This window comes from Protopterus annectens, chromosome 1.part1 (assembly GCF_019279795.1).
Source record: "Protopterus annectens isolate FY-2018-M chromosome 1.part1, PAN1.0, whole genome shotgun sequence".
Taxonomy (NCBI): Eukaryota; Metazoa; Chordata; order Ceratodontiformes; family Protopteridae; genus Protopterus; species Protopterus annectens.
This window is the reverse complement of record NC_056726.1, coordinates 1,048,179,993-1,048,201,854: the sequence shown is the minus strand read 5'-3', so window position 1 is coordinate 1,048,201,854 and position 21,862 is coordinate 1,048,179,993.

Here is a 21,862-nt window from a genome sequence, read left to right as displayed (position 1 = left end):
TCTTCTGAATGCCCAATGGTTAGGGGAGGTCTGCTAGTCACATGACTAGTAACCATTCCAGAAGGTACTTGATGTTCCCAGTGTATGCCTCCAACTGTTGATGCACCTCTGCAGTGACTATCCTCTGCAGGTCATACTTGGATACCCCTGCCCACCTTTAGGAGAGATGCCTTCACTCCCCTACTGAGAGTTAGATGTGGAAGGCACCATTTACTCCTCCTGGTCACCTCTGGCAGAGGAGTCACCAGTCCTGATGACAGGCAGACTTGGCAGCCACTGGTGTCCCAGTGCCAGATGCAGGGGCTGGCAGAGACCAAACTCCTGTTACACCTCTTCCACATCCAGACCTGCAGATAGATGACAGAATGGGAAAAAAATATCTATTACGGATATAATAAAAGCACAAGTGCAGATATGAAGTGGCCTTCCACACATTGCATACATGACCTACTGTCTGGAGAGGCCATCTTGTTTTTATGACTGTGCTCAATGTCCTCTCACCCACTGCTAGAAACACAGTATGCACTGTTAAGTGTACATGTACGGCAGTTATTATAGCAGAAGAGAGTGGTACTGGAAAAAATATTTACAGTACATTCCTGTTTCCATCTCTTTATCCTATGCCTCCCATTGGTGAAGCAAAATAGGGTGGTGCCATTTCAGGTCACTTGACTGATGCCAGCATTGCCCACTAGAAAGGGTTATGCCAGTGGCTTTTGCTCAGTGTTCCTGCCTGCTCACACCAGCATCTACTTTCTTCAAAGTACCATCATAATGGCCCAATAAGCACTCCCCACAATCCACACTATTCCTGTGCAGAATGAACAGGAAATTCCTATTGTCTTTGGCACACCATTCGGAAGCCCTGGCTTCAGTCAAGTCCACTTGAGCAGCAAAGTGGTATCACTGTATAGCATATGTATGCTTCCGAATCACATGTTGCGCAACATAGCATTGTACTGTGGCACTTCACGTGTACCCCTGACATATGGACAGGTATATAGATAACACGATTCATGTTCCCCAGGAGCTGCATCCTTAGTATTGGTAGAGCATTGCACACTGTTGATAACTGCAAAGGTACTGGCCCTATATAACTATATTAGTATAACCTGTATCCTAGCTGCCCCCCCTTTTAGTGTGATATAATGCATTGATGTAATTTTGTGCAATACTGTGTTTAACTGTATAACTTAAAAATAGAGGAATTTGACTAAGTACTCTGTAGAGATGGAGTTATGGAAGGATTTCTGCTTAGTAAAGTACCTTAGCAACAACAACAAATGGATGATGGGAAGAGTGAGGCAAATATCATGATGTATATTTAATTAGGGCCTATGACATCATCACAGCACAGCAACATCTGCGTATGGTTGGGAGGTTGTAGCTGTGAAGTTATGAAATTGTGGGAATTAATGGTGCAAGTGGTGTTTGGTTCTGGGAACATGTGTTAAGCCATGAGTACAGTATGTAAATGGGGAGATGAGGTTGTGCATAATAGTGGCTGCAGCTCTTACCATGCCCTGTTAAGTAGGTGGAGATCATAGGCACAGTCACTTGAATGCCACAGTATAGTATATTTATCCATTGACTGACATGTTTTACCCTCAGATGGACAGAGACTGGCATGACCACCAGAGGGTTGCAGTACCTAGAGAGGATAGCGAGCTAGGAAAATGAACAACCTCTGCAGGCCATCTGCACACATGGCATGTACTTCTTGGGTATAGGTGCTGCAGACAAGCAATATCAGGTCTAGATTTATCAAGCATTGGCATGCAATATGAATGCTGTTGGTAGTCAAAACAGAAACAGGTTCCTACAACAAGTGGGGTGGAGGATTCCTGATATGGTAATACAAAAAGAAAAAAAAAAAAAAAGGCAGGGACATTGTGACACACACATCCACCACAAGGGGTGTTTCATCATCACAGAAGTAACTAACATGTTGAATATTTTTTTTGTCTCTCTTGCCAGCCAGCGATGGAGTAGCCCATCATACCCAAGGATGGTTTAGATGTGAGACCATGCCTAGACCCAACCACCTGTGTATAGTAAGGGAAGCAGTAGGTTAGTAACATCCATTACAGCAAATCGTACCATGCATCACTACATAATTGAAGTAAGGGACTGACCAAGACCCACCTGCATATTTGTCCTTCAGTTCACTTCTGGTCTGCAAATGCATGCCAAGGCACATCTTCCAATGTATTCCACAACACCGTTTCCGTGTGTAGCATTAAGCATGTCACCAAGGGATATAAGGGTGTGTGTTACACTGATAGAGGATCCAGCTGAAAACACAGGACTGATGCCAACAGGATACCAGTGGATGATGATACAAACTTGTAAGTAGCACAGGCCGATGATAGAGGAAGAGCTTTCTGCAACACTACTAGGGGAGTGGTCACCTACACTTACCTTTGTAGAGGTACTGTCTGAATACTCAGCCTACCATAGCAGATATGCTATACCTGAGAGTTTCACATGGGTTCCACCTGTGTCCTCAACCCATACAGTATCTGATGTGCAGCACCTCTTAAATTGGCATACTCACCATAGGGGAAAGATGCAAGAGGGTGATGACATCTTGACTCCAGGTCTGTTCCTGATATATTTGTGACTCTTCATGTCTTTCAGTGACTGTGCAGGTCTGTGACTCATGGCACACATGGATGCTAGACCCATCATTGTGGAGATGGTGAGTGTGCTCTGTGGCCTGTGCAAGGACTTGCAACAAATGCACAGTAACCTGGAGTAGTGGGACAGTTTCACACACTGCTGCTAATATCACTGGAGGCAAATGTTGCTGCCATATGCTCATCTATGAGACACATTACAACAAACATCGAGTCTGCCCCATAGACTATGCAGTGCATGGCTGTGTAAGGTTCCAGGTATGGGATTATCATGAACAGGCCATCCCAATTGATACTAGAACTGGTGAGAAAGTATTAATGTCATCTGGGGACCTATGGCCTGACTTTGCCCAACACGGGCATACTCCAGGTCATGCTTAGTGCTATTCCCTAGGCTTATCACGTGCATCTCTGCACACATATAGTCTCATAGTTCTACCCCTTCCCTGCTATGGACCAGATTGAGCCCCAACACTGTAAACTGGTACAGTGGCTACTACCAATGACTGTTTCATGACAAGATATGTTCCCTGATTGTCAACAACTTGTTAAAGTATGTGGCTGTCATGTTCCCCTCCCCTGATCCTCATCCACAAAAGTTTTTCAGTCACCTGTCATTGTGGCCCCCACCTGTGTAAGTGATGATGACTGTGTCCTTCCAACTCCATAACCTTTGTGGGTATGACAATGTGTGATATGTAGTGTTCCCAGCTCCTACACCAGCTAAAACAGCTTAGATGTGATACTGCATGTATCATTTTGTGCTGTCTGTGTCATGGACCATACTTGTAGATCTGTTGTTGCCTTTTTTTCCATTGCTACAATATACTGCACCTGCCTGCGCCCCAGCTGTGGTTCTGCTGCTCTGACTTGTATTCTGGGTCCTGCCATGAGGTTCACCTGCTGCATGTTATACTATATGGGTTGTGTTACAGGTCATTTCCTTCATGGTTTGGGAGTTACTGACTAGAGCTATAGGCCATACTGGACATCACCTGCAGCACACGGGTCCTGATGGAGAGATGAAAAGTCAGCAAGCAAAGGAGAGTAGTAGTGCTAAAATTGAATTCATCCTCAAGTCTTGATGAGTACGTTCACGAGCTGGACCCTGTTTTTCACAAAATCTCACCAAGGTGACACTGATATTTAGATTGTATTTATATAGCATATATCATAGACAACAGTAAATCAAAAATAAAAAAAAAATAGCCGGGTGCACAAGATCTAGGATAAAAAAAATGTCTAATCCTGGTAGGTACACTGGTGCCAGGACTGGAAAAAAATGACCATGTAGAATCCTCAAAATACAGAAACATTCCTACAATGGGGCCAGGCCAGGCTCAGGGGGAGGATGGCCCCCTGTTGTAGAAGGAAGTAGCAGTCCACAAAAACTGATTGGCCAAAGAAGAGTCATAAAGACGAGAGAGGACTACTGAGGATAAGAAATAAATTATGTATTGTTACTATTATGTAAAAAGCCCAGAATTTCCAGACACAAGATATACAAAACAATTAAGAGAGAAATTAGAGAAAAGAAAAATATTTTTCAAAGAAAAAGTTTTCATTAATACAACAGATTTTTGAAAAACAGTATATAGCTCAAGAAATTTTGATCTGTTTGGCAAAAGAAGCATCTGAGGAAGTGAGAAAATATAAACAACAAAACCTAGAGATATTTGAAAAATATAAAAAAGAAATATGGACATGGGAAAGAAAGAGAGATTTGATATGGTGTAATATTTATGCATAGGATAAAGCCAAGTTAACTAATATAGAGAAGGCAGTCTCAAAGATATTCAAAGAGAAATGCAGGCAAAGGCATTCAGATATAGAAAATTTCACAATAAAAAGATTAATAGCACAAAAATGTAATATAGAAAAGATGATTAGTAAAGCAGAAGTTAAAGAAATAGAAGTTGAAGTTATGGAGTGCCTGCAAGGTGAAGGATTTAATATGGACGGTCTAAAGCAGACTACATCACAGCATGATAAAGTGAGTCCCCAGAATAAGGAAAAGCAAGAAGATCAGGAGACATGAAAAATAAATATGGACATGGGAAAGGAAAAGAGATTTAATATGGTGTAATATTTATGCAAAGGAGAAAGCAAGACTAATACAAAAAGAGCAGCACCAAAGATATTTGAAGAAAAATATAGGGAAAGGAATCCGGGTATGGAAAACTTTCCAATACAAAGAATAAGAGGAAAAGTAGAAAAAGAGATTAGTAATGCACAAGTCAAAGAAATAGAAACTGAGGTTATGGAACAGCTGCAAAGAGAATGACTTAGTGTAGTAAATTGAATACAGAAAGCACCACAACAGGATAGAGCAATGGATATCCAAATTAAGGGGAAACCAGTGGAACAGGAAGTAATTGGTCAGGTGCCATATCAAGATATTTTGGAGACTTCCACAAGAAACCAGTATAAATGTTCATTTGAAGCTAGACAGCAAGGAAATGAACAGGAAACTGTGGAGACTCTGATGCAGTCAATGTTGAGGAGTGATAGACCAGTGAGTTTCCATATGACAGAACAACAGATGACATAGGATGGAACTGAAGAGAATGTGCCACAACAAGATGTTATAGATTTCTATAGAATGCCTGCAGGAAACGGAAAACAAGGGATGTGCCCTCAGTATGGAAGAAAAGGAGTTAAGAGAAGAGTTGCTTAATTTAAAAGACAAAGATAGATATATCAAGATCAATGAGAGAAATAGACTGGAGAAGGTTAATAAAACCCCAAAATCAGAAGCTTGATAAAACAAATGAACACAGTAATTAGGACTGTCTATAGAGATCAATGGGATATAACAGAAGTAAACAGAATATGTTACTGTGCTGCTAAATTAATAACTGATAAAGTTCTACCACAAGAACACAGGGTAGCGAGGGAAAAGGGGGGGCAAAAGCGAATACCATCATGGAAATATTGAATAGAGAAAACTATAAAGCAGCTAAGACAAGAAGTGTCATTGTTAGAAGATTATAGAAGAGGGAATAGATCAACAAAAATATTAAGAAAGATAGACGTGATAAAAGAAATGTGCAGTATTATAACAGACCAGGAGCTATTGGGAGATAAAGTAAAAATTTCATAACAGGTGGAAAGACTTAGAATATACAAAGATAAATATAAGAGAAAAGCACAAAATAAGCAATTTATTGATGACCCAAAAAAGTTTTATAGAGAATTGGGAAATAGGGTAAAAGGAATTGAAAGACTGCAAAAAAGAGGAATTAGATACATTTTGGAGAAGTATCTATGAAGATCCTGTGGAACATAACAAAGATGCTACATGGATAGAAGAAGTAAAAGAAAGAAAAAAAAGTTTAAAGGTACAGGATATGAAATGGGATGAAATAACAGCCAGAGAGATTGAAACAAAGTTGAGAAAAGCCTCTAACTGGAAAATCTCAGGCCCATAACTTTTGGCTTAAAGTATTAACTTCTTTGCACGAGGATTTACCCATGAGTAAGAACTATTTATATGCGCACCCCGAACACACACCGCACTCGTTAACAACAGGAAAAACAATGCTCTTACTTAAGAGTGACCCTGCAACTACTCTAAAAATTATAGATCAATAACTTGTCTTCCAATGACGTATAAACTACACATAGGAATTGACGCCAACAGAGTTTATAGTCATTTAGAAGAAAACTCAATTATGGCAGTAGAACAAAAGGGCAATAAAAGAAAGTCATATGGAACAAAGGATCATTTGTTGTTAAAGTTATAGTGGAGAACTGTAAGAAGGGGATGAATCTATGTATGGCATGGATTGACTACAAAAAAGCATTTGATAGTATCCCACATTCATGGATAAAAGAGTGCTTAAAAATGTATAAGATTCACCCTACACTGATTGACTACATTACAGTAACAATGAAACAGTGGCAGACCACTTTGCAATTAAGCCATGATAAAGGACAGATTATTATCCCAGGGCTAAAAATTCAAAGGGGGATATTCCTTGGTGACTCTCTGTCACCATTGCTATTCTGCCTTGCCATTAATGCATTAAGCTGTTTACTTAACAGCTTAGGCCATGGCTACAATTTGGCTCCTAGAAAACAACAAAGTCTAATGATTTCTCATCTTCTCTTTGTCGATGATTTAAAACTGTATAGCTCATCAGATGAGGAACTGAAAGCACACTGCAGATTGTCAAAACTTTTTCAGATGATATTGGAATGTCATTTGGTCTTGATAAATGTGTAACAGCAACCTTTAAAAAAGGAAAACTGCAGCACCAGGAAAACATCAGTTTGGGACAAGAATGTGATATAAAAGAACTTGAGCAAGAGGGAGTGTATAAATATTTGGGAATTGATGAAGGATCGACAATAAAACATGAACAAATGCAAATAAAGCTTGGCACGGAGTACTTTAAAAGACTTAAATTAATCCTGAAAACAGCACTGACATTTAGGAACAAGATCCAAGCCATAAATCAATTTGCTCTTCCTGTCCTAACTTATAGTTTTGGAGTAACTGGCTGGCCCCAAAAAGTGTTGGATAGACTGGATATTAAAACAAGAAGAATGCTTCATGCTCACCAAATGATTTATAAAAATCCATATATTCTAAGATTATATATTACCCGTTCTGAAGGAGGGATGGGCCTCCTTGAAATTGATTACATGTATAGATCTGCAAACGTGGGACTCCACACATATCTACTGATCTCACAATATCTAAATGTAGTGAGAGTTTTGAAACATGAGGAGAATAAATCTAAGATGATGTCTCTGCTTAATTTAGCAGCAGTATATCAACGTCAAGGAGAAATGGAAATCAAATGAGAAGTAGATAAAAACCAGGCAGCAACTGAATGTACTAAAAAACAAAAGAAAGAATATAAGGTGAAGGACCAGATGAGAAGGCAAGAAATGTAGAAAAAACATAAATATAGTTGTAAGTATTGAAAACTTCTAGAAGAGCCTCATGTTGATCAAGAACAAATGCAGGAATGGTTAAGGAGAGGCGAATTCACATCAAGAAATGAAAGGTTAATATTGGCAGCCCAAGATAGTGGGCTACATACACACTGGTTTACAAAGTCCATTGAACATGTGGGAGAAACAGACAAATGTAGGTTTTGTAAAACCAAATTGGAAACAATCACACACTTTGTTGCTGGTTGAGACGCACTAATGACAGAGGGACTGTATACTGAAAGCATAATAATGTGACGAGACTGTTACACTGGAGATTGTGCAAATATTATTGTATCGAAGTGGCTGAAAAACACTGGAAACATGAGCCATAGAAAATGATGAAGTTTATATCACATGGGATCACCCAATACCAACATTTCAAAAGATAGATGCTAGAAAACTGGATACAGGGGTCCAAGAAAAGAAGACAAAAGTAGCATTGATCACTGAAATCGCTGCACCTAGTGACTACAGTGTCTTGCATACAGAGAGACACAAAATCATAAAATACCTTGATATGCAGGCAGAAATGAGAGCCATGTGGAAGAAAGATACGCAGACAGTTCCAATAGTAGTAGGAGCAATGGGGTCTTATAAAAAAAAAATTACAGTCATATTTAGACATGTTACCAATTCATGTAACACAGTACGAATTGCAAAAGGAGTCATTACTGGGCACATTGCGGGTGCTGCGAAGAGCACTTTTGGCTGACATCAAAGAGTGAACCAATACTAATTTCATGAAATTTAATCGTACTTTGACTTAGGAATGAGGTCCATTCTCGTCATGATATTAGAAGCCCAAAAGACTTGGAGAAATTAAAAATGACAGAAAATTTATATGTGGCTTGCTCCCTGCATGCATGACACCTGTGTGTATAGACGTGTCTACCTGTCATGTGTGCGCACTAACTATTTGACCATATAGAAAGTCCACTTGCAGGAACCAGTGGTAAGGGTGGATGTGTGCATTGTGTTTACTGCCTGGGTGGTGCACAGATGTATTATAAATGATACCTTTGGCATAACACACCACCTGACAGTTCAGGGAGTTTATCCCATCCTGTTAATGTATCAAATGCCCTCTGGACCTATTGGGACTTGATAGCAACATGGGTGCAATCTATGTCTCCCAGGACCTCAGGGAAGTGGATAATACCTTAGAAGGCCTGCATGGTATTAGCTTTCTCCTTTGCTGTTCTGGTGAACCAGATATGCTCCTCCATATTTTGCAGCATTAGAATTCCTAATGATCACTTGAAACACAATCATTCAGTGTAATTGTAAATACCTTTTCATGAACTACAAATAACAAATATGTACAATTGTTCCTGGATAATAATAATGCATACTGTCTACAACAGTGAGTACATACCCATTCTAGTGGCTGAAGCCTTTTAGAGCTGAGACTCACATTGGCAGCATTATGCACCACAGCCTTTATCTCCTCACTGGTTAAATCTGACCATATTGCCATACTGTTCTTCATGAGATCTGAACCATAAATGCCCTCAAATTCTAGTGCCTTCAGAGAATTCCACAAGACAAACTTCCTAGTGCTAGTTTCTTATCTTATGAAATTCAAAAACTCCCCATGACATGACAACCCCCATATCTGGACTGAAATGGCTACATTTATCAGTGGGTGTGTTTTGAGGCCTCTTTCCCCATTTATCAGAATTACAATGCCCAGTTCAAAAGCAACATCCTTTAGTGGAAGCCCCAGCATTTCCAAACTCTACAACACAAGAAAAAAATAAGCTCAGGTCCCGCACTAAAAAGCACCCTTAAAAGCATGGGCAAAGAAATAAGGCAAAAGATTAAAAATCAATGAGCCCCAAGTATGAGTTAATATCGCTAGCACCTTCAAAAGCAACTACAAAACCTTCTTCAGTTATGTCATGAATCTTGGGAACAATACTCAGCCTGGCAATAAATTAATATCAGATGGCACCACCCACTCAGACCCAGAAGTTACAGCAGATATACTTCTGTACAATTTTATCTCATATTTATCTCCTCCGTTCCCTGAATTCTTTCTCATTCCATGCCATCTAGTCAACACCCCCCCATTATTATCACAGAACCAGGATTAGATGCCCACTCTGAAACAAAGAATATGATCACTGTGCATCCTAACAACATACAAAGATGTTTTCTTGCTAGCATGAAACAGTGCCTCATTGATTCCCTTGTAATCCAATTTAACTTCAGCCTGCTAACTGGTTATGTTTTTGAATCTGGGTCAGTGGCTGTGCTGGTACTCCTCTACAAGCATATGCCAACCACTGTCCTGGGGAACTATAAACCATTTAGCCTAATCAGCTTCATTGGTAAGTACTAACCAGTCTGCAGACCATTATACACCTTGACATTAACCCATATTCAAAAATTCTCTCCAGCCTCAAGTAGGTCAATATAAGATAGACTGAGGGAGAATTGGAGTCCATCCATCCACTTGTCAATAAGTTTTCCATGAAGGTGGCAAGCATGTTACACTGTTTTACATGTAGTGGAAGTTTATTCCAGCGGTATGAGATATTTTATGTTGGGATGTGAATCTATCATGCTAACATAGCTTATTTATATGCATATGAAGGTTTAGTTCCTTTAAATGGTTATTTGAAGAACCATTTGTTCTCTGAAAGAATAGAAAATCAAAGAAGCACAGATCCTTTATGACTTGAAAGATTAGACAGATCCCCACAAAGAAATCTGTAAAACATTGGAGTACAGGGAGATTGCTTGCAGTTTGTCCTGATAACTAAGACTTTTGTGGCCATTGATCTTTTCAGTTAACAATCTCTGAAGTCTCTCATGTTGAATGATGTGTTTAGACAAATGCATGCTAAAAGGGGCATTATATCCCATAATGCATTTGATGAGATATGAATAAAGGAGAATTAAGACTTCTTTGGGTTTAGAAATTAGATCCTCAGTGGAGAAATGATTGTCAAAAGATAACTTATCAACAAAAATGCTTAGATCCTTTATGACAGTATCAGATATGAGAAGTGTATGGCCTTTATGGTATGGGAAAATGTTTGTGTACCAAAATTAACTATACTACCCTTTTTCACATTCAATTCCAGATAATTGTTATTGCATTTGGAGCATATTTAGTCATTGTAAGAATGAATAACACTCCCTGTTTGCAGTCATCTGCAGACTTAGATAATCATAAGCCAGGAGTGTTGGCCTGAGTGTTTGAAACATGGATGCAGAATATGAGAGGGCCAGTACTGTATCCTGTGGTACACCATTGATAATGTATTTCTTTTAGAATTGGCACCATGACTGTAACCACATCAGTTCTGTCAGACAACCAGTCAGCTTTCCACCACACAACATAAAGATTTATATTTTGATTTACACATTTGTCAGTAATACCTGCATGGGGAGTTGTGTCAAAGGCCTTGGCTAAGTCTTGATACAATCTATGGACTATGTAGCAGCTACCCAATACTTCAGCGACTTTTTGCAAAGAAATTAATAAGACAGGGCTTACCTTTGCCAAAGCTGAATTGATGTTATATTTAAGGTGATGGAATATATCATCATGGAATTCATAAATAAGGATATTGGCAGCTTACAGTCTCTCAACCCAAATCAGTTTGGCTTTATTAAAGGCAGATCTGATCTACTTTACCTGGATGACCTATTTGAAAGACTCACAGAGACACTAGATGAAGACAAATGCATGGGTGTGGCTAAAGCCTATGACACAATTACACATTTTGAAATCATTGAAAAATTATCTCAGGGAAAGATTACCCTCTGCATCACTCACTGGATAGCAAACAAAACTCATTCCTTTAGGATAGGTGTCAGAGCTTCCTCAAAAGGATTCATTGCCAATGGTATTCCCCCGAGGTACCCTTCTGAGATTGTTAGTCTTCATCGTATACTTTGCTTGTGTGTGGGGTCTCTGGCCGACCAAATCTGCTAATCACAGCAAACTCAGAGCTGTTATAAACATGGCAGGTGACACCTTCCTCCCAGAGGAACTCGCTTATGCAAATTCATGGTGATGGCACGTTGGACTGTAGCTCAGTGCTAAAAAAAAGTATTATACTGTTTGGAAAAAAGGACATCCCTGTAGCTGCCCCATAAATGACATCTTCTTCAAAGCTGATACTTTCATTAGAGACCTAGGCATGTTCATTGACAATTAAGCCTCCTACAACCACCATGTATCAACTGTATCTATCCTAGTTCCATGGAAGTTATAGTCCTCCTCAACTCCACCTTTAAGAGACCCATAACAGAATATAATGCCCCTTTTGGCATGTATCTATCTAAGCACAAGGCTCAGTGTGAAAAACCACAATATTTCTTCAACAAAAAACCTTGGGTATTAGCTCCCTAGCTACACAGACTGTTTAGCATTTTTTTACTATCCTATTCTATGTCTTACTGTTTACTTTTTCTTGACCCTTGCTTGGTCTACATGGCAGAAAATTACCTTGAACTACTTGACTTTCTGTGTGTTCATAAAACTCCAAAAACAAGAAATACCTACTCTGTGGATCTAAATCGCCAGTTAATAAGACTGTGTAAGGAATTGAAACCTGTTCACAAGACACAATGCTCCACATCTAGCTTAAGCTCTCAGTCTACATCAAACAAAACAAATACTTTACTCTCTTTAAGTCTAACTTTGATGATTGGCTGGGAAGCCTCATATTCTCCCTGAGTCAGACCTCTGAATCTCTTATGGACTGGGCTAATAAGTAAATTGCTGTGATTATACGTTACTAATGATCTTTTCAGTCAGTTGTCTAATATGAACTTGTAAACCTAAATCTCTTGCACTTTGATTCAAGGCAGTTCATTTCATATGGCTTTCAGGTGACACAGTATGATACATTATTATGCAATACATAAATTTAACTTGCAGTTTTTATGTTTTGGCACCAGTAAAATAATAAACATTTGGGCATGCTGCACTGGCGTAGATTTTGTTAGAAATTTGTGCCTTTGCATTGTATGCAGTCAGTGGAATTATACTTGGCAGTGTTAGGATAAATAATGTAAATGTGTTTCTATTTACATTTGAAGTCAATTATTTCTTGTTAACATGCCTGGAATAATTTTCATACAAGTTTTCACTTTAATATCTACTACAGTCGTAGTCTGCTGTGAATGTAGATCATAATGTTTCATTTCTATGGAGTATCAGAACTAGAATACGCAATCCAAATAGTTGTGTCATTGTACAAATCTTTGCTAAAGAAAGAGGTCATGGTTCTGAAACATTTGCGTGAGACATACCTCTCACTCTGCTGACACTGGAAATCTGGCAGAGGCTCTTGAGAAACACGTACAGCTGCCCAAAAATCTGGACATCCATGTAGCATAAAATGTGCATACTCAATAATACCAGGAAACACCTGGTTCCTTAAACAACTAGGATGGTTAGAATTACAGAACCATATACTCTGTCAACAGTTCAGACTGAAACCTGTATTTAACTTATTTCTTGTTTTATTCTTAGCAATTTGATTAGCTTTTGCCTAAATGTTTTCTAGTCACTGTTTGTTAGTCCCACTCTACTGAAAATGGACATGTATCCAGTTAGATAAATAAAATAACATAACTCCTCTCAATCTCAGTAGGTGTGTGAGATAACATCATTCAGAAACATTAGTTTCAGCTAAAAGGTTGTCAGTTACTGCTAATATAAGACAGGAATGTTTAAGTAAATGACAGAACAACTGGATTCTGGAGATGACCACAGCGGTATAAGTAGCTAAAGGGAAGAGGTCCATGATGTGAACCATTAAAACTTCTAAAGCTAATAATTGTAGTTCAATAGCAGTGAAATTTGATGCAAAAGTGCTTATGACTACCACAATGTAAAAAAAAACAGCAAAAAGGGGACTGCTGGGAAATATACATGAACGGGGTTCCAGTAAGTTGCAAAGCTGGTCAGATGTGGCAGCTCATGGAGGAGATGTGTCTGCCTCTTTAGAAACTAAAATTGACCAAATGCACTCAGATCTTTAAAATAAGTTAGCCTACTTGGAATCTAATAACAGAAAGCTGAGAAGAAGAGATGGCAGGAACACTTACCAAACACTCGGATGAAATGACAGCATTGTGAGAGTGAGCTAGAGGAAAAACTACTGGAATAGCAGGTAAAAGTTGAACAAATGGCACAAAAAATGCTGAACTGGAAAAAAAAGTCTTGGAGAGAACAACTCAGGATTACTGCAGTGCCAGAACAGGTGGAGGAGAGAGACTGCAGAGAATTTATGAGAAAATATTTAAAGTTTGTGGACTTGTTTAGACTTTTCAGATGTTAGAAAGGGAGTACAGAGTTTATATTCTAAGCCCAAGAGCTAGCAAGCAACCAAGATCCATTATTGCTAAGTTGCAGTGTTTTCAGTTAAAAGAAGAAACCCTGGCAATTCTTTAAAAAAGGAGACTGTTTTGAAAACGGAGGACACTACAGTTTATGTAGACGATTTTTCATTTCAGGCTCATATAAAAAATGTTTCCCTTCTTTCAGTAAGGCTGTGTAAGGAATTGAACCTTTTAAGCTTTTGAATCATACATTTTTCAGGCTATTTTATTAATTTGGTCTAAAAACATATGATGATTCTAGACAGGTGCTGGAAGAGTTGATTAAAAAAAGGAAGAGTTGGAAATAAGGGCAGCAGAGAGGGATCCGATATTCATTCTCTAACGGTTGCTGAAAAGATGTCAGTGGATGCTTCAAATTCATCTTTGAAGCCTTTTCCTCTCTTTCACAGAAAATGTAGGGGAAAAAAAATGAAAGAAAATTCAAAGAGAATGAGAGATTCATTAAGGTGTACAACACTGGCAATGTTGACTGAGAGCAGAAGGAATAAGGGAAAATAAATATTTGATGTTTGGGGAGGCATACAGACAGCAGAAAGGCTTCTCTCAGATTCCATGAAACTGATGGATTGAGAGACCACTTATGGGGTATTAGAAGGCATTTACTGAGATGGCTCTGTGGGAAATTTGCTTTCAAGGTCTCCTGACCCTCTGCTTGTTGAAATACCATACTGCAGCCATGTTGTCAGTGTGGATAGTAATGGCAGCTTAAGGAAAGGAGTCCTGAAATGCCTGTAATATGAGGAGGCTGATCCTCACAAAAAAATGTATGTGCAGATAGGTGTCTCGAGCTGTGCACCTTCTTGAAAATGCCCCCCCGGCCTGGGACAGATTCATCAGTGGTGACAGCAGTAGGGATAGTGGCTTGAAAGGTCTGCCAACAGACAGGTTGGACTTTTGGATCTACCAGCTGACATGTTTCTTGCATTTCTCAGAAATTGTAATGGTAAAGCTCATAAAGTCAACAAGCTGATCTGACTGAGCCTTCATTGTCTACTGGGAAATTCTTATATGGTATCACGTTTAGGGAGTCATGTGGATAACAGCTGAAATAAGACATGCAGCCCAAAAAGTAAATGATCATCACAACTTTTTGACTGTGCAGAATCAGAAAGAATATTTTTGTGAGGCAGAATTCTGCCTAAAAGAAGGAAGGCTCAATAAGACAGACTATGTGGGCAGCAACCGAGACTTGTGTTGACTGTTATTCCAAGGGAATGGAACCGCAACAGAAGAGATTCCCAAGAGGTTATGAGACTTTCCAAAGTCAGGGTTATTATGACCCAGCCATCCTAGTTCAAGAAAACATTGGCACTCTGAAAACTTAAATGTGATGCAATCATGACATACACTTGGTGAATCTTCTGGGGGCTTTGGTGAGCCCAAATGAAGTGTTTTGACCTGGCAGTGACTGGCCTCTGTGTGGAAACAAATAAGCCTCCATAAGTCCTGAGCTACTTTGATTCAGAGGTAGGTATCTTGGTGATTAAAAGAACACATCCATTGTCCTTCTGATAAGTAGGGAAGGACTAAATGCACCATGACCATGCAAGGGGCTCTTTTGGAATAAATAGGTTTAGGCAACTCAGTCTGAGTATGTGCCTGAGGCCCTTTGTTTTCTTTGGTGCCAAAAGGAACTGAGTAAAAACCTAGCCCTTGCTGGTCAGATAAGATCTCTTGGGTGTTTTTTTTTTTCAAATCAGGCTTAGTGCCTCTTGTTTTACTATGGCTTTTGATGGAATAAGATGACTGGCAGGAGAAGAGACTGCTGTTTGGGATGGGAAAAAAATTGTGTAGCATCTAGATATAATGGTCTTCATCCACTTGTCCTATGTGATTACCATTACCACCCAAGCCATGAAGGGGAGGAGCATGTGACTTCTCCACCTGCATCCAATCTGTAACAGTTGGGCAAAGTCTTAGGGAATGGTCTGAGAGGCCCTGCTGTAGAGGACATAAAAAATAATGACTGTTTCTTTGATATTGGATAAATATGGGTGTACTGCCATTCTAAAGCTTGCTATGACCTCTGCAACACCTTTCCATAACTTCTACTGGTGAACTGCTGATGGCAAGATCTAAACCAGAACTGAAAAGAAGAGTTGTGTATACCGACCACTTTAAAAAATCAACTGTACTGCACAGTATCTTCTATACAGTAGAACATGAATCACAGACAATGAAGTGCGTCAGGATTAGTCACTTGGAGTACAAATTGGCTCCATGTGATTTGGCCACATTGACTAATATCACCAGAAATTGACCTGTTCTACTCCGGTCTACAACAGGGATGCATGTTAATGGTGGGAGTGGTCTGTGCCTTGATTGGCTAATGTGTGCCCATCATATAGCCCAGCAGCCCGGGTCAATAAGCTACTGACTGGCTGGCGATAGCTCTCTTGAGCAAAAGCTGTATGTAAAACCATTTAACCTGCAAAATATAAACTATGATGGTGTTTTTCTGTAATGTATAGCATGCACTAAAGCTTTGAGCTCTTGTCTTACAGCAGTTGTGAATCTACTGCATGCCAATATCTTGGCCTTCAACTTGTCATAGTCATTAACATTTCTGGGTTCCAATTCATCAAGTCATAGTAGGATTGTTGGGTTCCCCAGAAAGGAACATGGAAATGACTTTGGCCCATTAATCTTTAGGCCATCCTTCTCACTTGGTATTTCTTTAAAACATTGTTAGTAAAGCTTTATGTTTTCAAGTGTTCATTTTTTTCAGGATGGTTTGGCTGAAATGATGGATGTCTCTAATGAGTTGGAGACTTCTGGTGCGCAGCTCTGGTTCTCAGCTACTATTCTAGCCAGCTGTAATCTGTTGCTTTAGGCCTATAATATTCTGCCACAATGCTCATTTTTTTTTTGAAGATTGAAAAAGGTGAGTTCAATTACAGACATCCAAGCTCCCTTCTTTCTTCAGCATCTGAAAATCCTTGAATAAAACCCTTCATCTATCTAGCAACCACTGTTTCTATGAATCCCTGAGATAATATTTGTTCCATAGCTGCGGTGGTGGTGCTGCGGTAGCATTGTCGCCTCACAGTAAAACGTTGTTCTGTTCGATTCTCAGCTTAGAGCGTCTTCTGTGTGGAGACATGCATGAATGGGCGTACCTTTGTTGAAAGCTGTGCATCAGAACTGGCAACTCGGCACGTAAAAATCTACTGCCAATCATTAGCGGACCAGAGTTCCGCTGTGGCAACCCCTAACCAGGAAAAGCCGAAAGACACAAACAAACAAACCTGGAAGAATAAGGATTATTGATTTGCTGGGAAGGAAGGATCCCCTGAAAAGGAGGGAGGGATTTCTACTGTCAAGTGTACAACTGTAGTCTGACTTTGAGAACCTGTTTGTATGAAATAATCTGGTGCCACATAGGAAGATGCAGACTGAGGTGTGGTGGGGGGGGGGATTGTGTTTGGGGGAGCCTGAAGAGGCCAATAGTCAGTCTGACATTTTAGACTGTCCAAATTTTGTAAGTTTTTCCTTTATTTTTGGAGTCTTATTGCCATTACTTTTTGAAATTCTGTTTGGTGGCACTTTGCTGCTTGAATTGCTTTTTTTTAAAAAAGGTTGATGGAGTGGAAAGAAAATGTTTATTAGCATTAAAAAAAAGAAAAGTTTGCAGATTTGGGCCATCCCTTGAATCAACTTTCCTGTTTCATCAAACCTTTTAAGCACCTCAGCTGTAAAAAGGCCAAACAGAACTTCATTGTTCAGGGGAGGATATAAAATTTCAGTTTTAACATCTTCAGGAAGATTGTGAGAATGTAACCAAGCAAATATTCTCCTGACTCTCCCGGAAGCTGCAGTCCTGGAGGCAGTATCATCAGTGTCATTAAAAGCAAGACTTAGAATCAGAAATTTCAGCTTGAGAGGAAAACCCTGAAGCACAACATTCTCCATCCAGGTCCAAACAAACTGAAATCAGACACAAACGAAGAAATCCCACAGAATTGTAAAGGCGCCAAACACAAATAGAAGGAAATTGTCCACATGGTTAGTGTAACAAGCAGGTTTAATCAAATAAAATCCAAAATCTACAAAACGATAAGCGCTTTCGTTCCCAATCAAATCTCCAAGGGACTTCATCAGACAATTACATAAAATATTATTTGCTTAAATAAATTGTTGAAATATGCCACTAGTACGGTAAAGCATAGTGATCAGCTGTAGCCAATCAAATCTCATAAAAGCCACCCCCCCCCAAAGAATGAAGAATAATGTCTTTACAGCCTTAATACGATGTTAATTCAACATAAACTGTATGGCTTGTGTTTAAAACCTTAAAAACATTTAAACAACATATTAAATAAGAACAATTATTCCACACCTATCTATTCAGAAATCTTAAGTTATAATATACTGATAAAACAATTCAATTTAAGCTTGGTCAATGCATAGTGAGCAACTGCAGACAATCAGGTCTCATAAAACACCACACACCCCCTGAAAGAGTGAACGCAAACATAATTGCAAACTTGACCTAATGTTCCCTCAATGGAAACAATGTAACTTGCATTTAGAACCTTAATACCATTTTCCAACATAGTAAGAAAGGCAGTTTCTACACTCTATCTTTTTAAAGATTTTAACTTAGGGATGCTGCTGATAGAAACTGTTATATCATTTAAGCCTGGACAGCACTTCGCATTTAAACGTAATTGCCAAGCTAGTTCAATCTTTTTTTCCAAAATAATTGGCCATGCCTCTCCCCTTTTACTTGGCTGCACTGAGTCTAGGACTACAAACCTGAAATCATGTCCACTAAAGCCCATGATATGCTTTGCTAAAGCATTTAATTCACTGTGGTCCTTTATACTTCTTACAGGTTCCTCTATAGGTTCATAGATTAGTACTAAGCTAACTGCCCTTGCGAGCCATTTTAAGCCTAGCTAATTATCCCTTGTGAGACTCAAACCCTGCACCTTGTGTTTGTAAGGCAAACACCTTAACCATTAGGCCACCCTCCCATCGTTCTTTTAACTTGCATTTGTTTTTTACATAGAAACATGTGCATTGTAGGCAAATAGCACAATAGACAACCCTTTCTGAACTGCAGCTGAATTTTCCCAATAGCTTATATTTAAAGTTGTCAATTCAGTTGTTGCCATAATATATGCACAATACTTGGACGTCGAGCTGGCACCTCGGCGTCCGTGAAAATCTTCTGCCAATCATTAGCGGACTGGAGTTCCGCTGTGGCGACCCCTAACCGGGAAAAGCCGAAAGACAAACAACAACAACGTACATCACCCACAGTTAAACATGTAACCTATTGGTTTTTGGACAGTAGGATTTTCAAAGTGACTTTGCAAGTTTCTTCCCTTTCTGTATACACAAATGGGATTACTACCTACACACTTTCCAATAAATCCCAGTTCTTATTTAGAATATTCCTGATAAAATAACTATCAGTAGAAAAGGTGGTTATAAAAGTATAAGTAGAATCATTAAATTGCCTTGCTGTTGTAAAACTTGTTTTTCTGATCCTGTATAAGTCCAGTGTTTACTCTAGGCTGCTGTCTGCTCAGACACGGTTAGCACTGACTTGTATAGACATAAATGAGATCAAGTTAAAATTTCCCATAGAATAACTCTCTCTGAACCCTTTCCCAGTCCCGCTGCTACTCTAGGACCATCTGAGCTGCACAAAGGCCAGCATCACCTTGTTGGATAACTGCATTTCACAATAAGTATAGCACCCATTCTTCGTCCGTGTGCTATCATTCCAGTCCAGTTAAATCTCCCAACTCTTCTCCCTGGTTAAACCCAGGACAAGCACTTTTCTGCTACCTCTGTGGCCGGCCTGGTGGACATAGGCATCCTGAGGCAATGTAACAATTGTTTCATATACTGACAACCACTTAATCCTGAAACAAATAAACACAGTATGTGAGAGATGTAGTTATATTATGAAAATTGAGACATGACTCTCACATACTGACAAATCAAGTGACAAACAAGTTGTCAGCACATGTGCATCATTTCCCTTACTAAAAAGGCCTCAACACATAAATCCTTATATGTGGAGGTACTTACAAGTAACTTAAATAAATCTCAGAGTCCAATATGCTGCCCTCAGAAACCATATGTAAACAAAATTAAGTCAACACCAACCACTACACATAAAAATACATGTCACAGTGTTTCCACAAGCAAGTCCCTAAGGTGAAAAACACCACACATTCAAACATCTTGATCATAGGACACACCATCATGAGACACAAGAACTCTCCCCTCATCAGGTTGGATAAAGAGATAGTTACAGTCAGTTGCCTATCAGGAGCTAGTATTCATCAGATCATGCAGGCACTCAGGTCACTCAACCACAAGTACCAGTATGATTCAGTCATAGTCCATGTGGGTGTGAACGATCTGAGATGTACCTCCCTGGACTATATGAAGAGAGACATAATGGACCTCTCTAAATATGTGTCGCAGGCTGGCATGAGCCTTGCTTTGAGCAGTATTCTACCCTCACCAAGAATGATACCAGAATACAAACAGAAAATTATTGACTTCAGTAATTAGCTTAGCTACTGGTGTCATTCTAAGGGATCCAGTATTTGTTAGCATGGGACAACACAACTGACGGACCATGCTGCTTTGCCATAGATGGTCTGCACATGTTGCTGCTAGGCTTTTGAATTCTGGCCAAGGGGTTAGCCACAGCTATAGTGCCATTTTTAGGCAGTTCCCAACCAACAGACCTACCAACATAATGAATTCTTCTAATGCCAAGCTGAAGGCACTACTGCTCAGTGCTAGGAATCTTAACAAGAAAGTCCACTCCCTGGAAGCTATCCTTGTCCTGGAGAATGCTAACATCTGTGCAGTTACAGAGACATAGTTCAAGGCTGCAGAAAACACCCCAACAGTGCAAGGCTACAATGCCCATCACACCACCTTCTGAAAAGGAAAAAACGAAAGGAGGAGGTGATTCTGTTTACATAAAAATCAGTCACATCTCTAGATTGGTCAAGCAGGATGACTTGCCTGAGCTACTTCATGTCCAGCTGACAAAAGGCAAAATCCCTCACCATATCATCGCTAGCTACAGGTCCCTAAACATGAACCATGAAATCCACTCCGCATACCTGAAGTTACTAGAATCACTTACCATTCAGCCCAACACACTACTCATGAGCGAGTTTAACTAACCCTTCATAAACTGGGAAACATATACGACCACTAATATGCAGGCTCAGAGATTCTTGGACTTTGTCAATGTGAATGCTGTGGAATGGCTGGTCTGTACTCTCACTAGGGGCTCAAATATCCTTGACATAGTACTCACAAACATGGGAGAGTATTGCAGCCCCCCCCCCCCCAGCATAATGTCCTCATTGCTAAGATCGGATCATAAATTGAACTCTTTTGAAATAAATGTAAGTGGGAGAGAACACAACAGAGAAAAAAATCCCTCAGTCTCAACAGGTAAATCAGGGAACTAGTCAAGTCTTCAAAAGTTAAATATGAGACTAAAATAGCCTCCCAAGCAAAGGATAACCCCAAAGCATTTTTTAGTTCTGTACAAAATTTAAAGGGAAACACTCAGTAATGTGCTGAGTTATCTGTAGATGGCACTACCTAAACTCAACCATAAGAAATAGCAAACCTGATGGCTGATAAATTCAACTCATATTTCACCCTCCATAACCTCTGGTCACTTCCCATAAAATACTCCCTACAATTCCTTTGCCTGTTGTCACAAAAGAACAGGTTGTCACTGCACTGTCTAAAGCTAGAAACATGGCATCAAAGGGCCCTGATGGAATCTCACGGTGCCTATTAAATAGATTGAAACATGATTTAGCAGACCCACTGAGATCTCTACTTAATCACAGTTTCCAGACAGGCTTTGTCACAGTATAGTGGAGGACAGCAACAGTCATTTC